Below are 1,621 nucleotides of genomic sequence, written 5' to 3' on the forward strand. Positions count from 1 at the left end.
GGTGGGGGGCTTGAGAATATCTAATGCATTTAAGTTTATCATGCGATTGAATTGATGGAAGCTGTTAATAAATTAAATGTCAATTTTGTAAGAATCCTTCTAAAGGATGAGAATTTATCAGTTTATAGAAAATTTATTTCATTATATTAAATTATTTCATTATATTTAATAATATTTATAATAATAAATTATATTTAACAATGCAGACGTTTGTCAATTTTTGACAATGTTTTTGAAATGATTGAAATCATTGAAATCTCGATGAAATCTTTGGAAATCTTTGTGAAATATTTCAAATATTTTAGAAATATTTGATAAGATTTTTTAAATGATTTCATCATTGAAAATCGCTGAAATATATGTTAAATCTTTTAAATCTATTCGAAATTTTTACGAAATATTTGAAATCCTTGTATAATATTAGAAATATTTTCAAGCTATTTTATAATCTTTGTGAAATCACTGAAATCTTTGTAAAATCTTTTAATTATTTTTAAAATATTTATAAAATTATTCATGCTTCAGTGAAATCTTTTGAATCTATCTGAAATCTTTGTGAAATATTTAAAATATTTGGTAATATTTGTAAAAATAGTCCAAATCTTTGTGAAATCTTGTAAATCTATCCGAAATCTTTGCGAAATATTTAAACTCTTTACGAAATCTCTTGAAATCTTTTAAAAAATCATTGGAATTCTTTACAAATATTTTAGAAGTACTTGATATATTTTTGAAATTGTTGAAAACTTTACCAAATCTTTTATTATTTTTGTGAAATTTTTAGAAACTATCCAAAATATTTGAAATATTTGTGTTATCATTTGGAAATCATTCATTCCCTTTGTGAAATATTTAAAATATTTGATAATATTTTTAAAATGATTTGAAATCTTTGGGAAATCATTTAAGTCTTTGTGAAATCATCTTCATCTATCCGAAAACTTTGTGAAATCTTTAGAAAATCATGGAAATCTTTGTAGAATATTAACAATATTTTAATAATATTTAATGATCTTTATAAAATTTTTGGAAATATTTGAAATATTTTTGAATAATTTATGAAATTATTGAAATCTTTGTGAAATCATCTATACTTTTGTGAAACCTTTTTATGCTATCCGAAATCTTTGTGAAATCTTCGCGAATATTAGAAATATTTTTGAAAAAATTGTTAACATTGGTAAAAATTGTTTAAATGTTGTAAAATATCCAAAATCTTTGCGAAATATTTAAAATCTTTACACAATGTTTGAAATCTGTTGGAAAAGATTGAAATCTTTTGAAAATCTTTTTGAAGTATATGATACATTTTTGAAATTTTTGAAATCTTTGCTAAATCATTGAAGTCTTTGTCAAATATTTTGAAACTTAAAAAATTTTGCGACATATTTGAAATCTTTATGAAATCCATAGAAAATCATTAATATATCTGTGAAATCTATGGGAAATCATTGAAATCTTTGGAAATCTTTGAAAGGTTTTTGAAAGATTTGTGAAATCGTGTTTAACTTTGCGAAATTATTGGAAAATCGTTTATTCCTTTGTGAAATATTTTTATTTTGTCCGAAATCTTTGTGAAAACTTTACGAAATTCATGAAATATTTAGTAATATTTGTGAAA

This window comes from Belonocnema kinseyi, chromosome 5 (genome assembly GCF_010883055.1).
Source record: "Belonocnema kinseyi isolate 2016_QV_RU_SX_M_011 chromosome 5, B_treatae_v1, whole genome shotgun sequence".
Lineage (NCBI taxonomy): Eukaryota > Metazoa > Arthropoda > Insecta > Hymenoptera > Cynipidae > Belonocnema > Belonocnema kinseyi.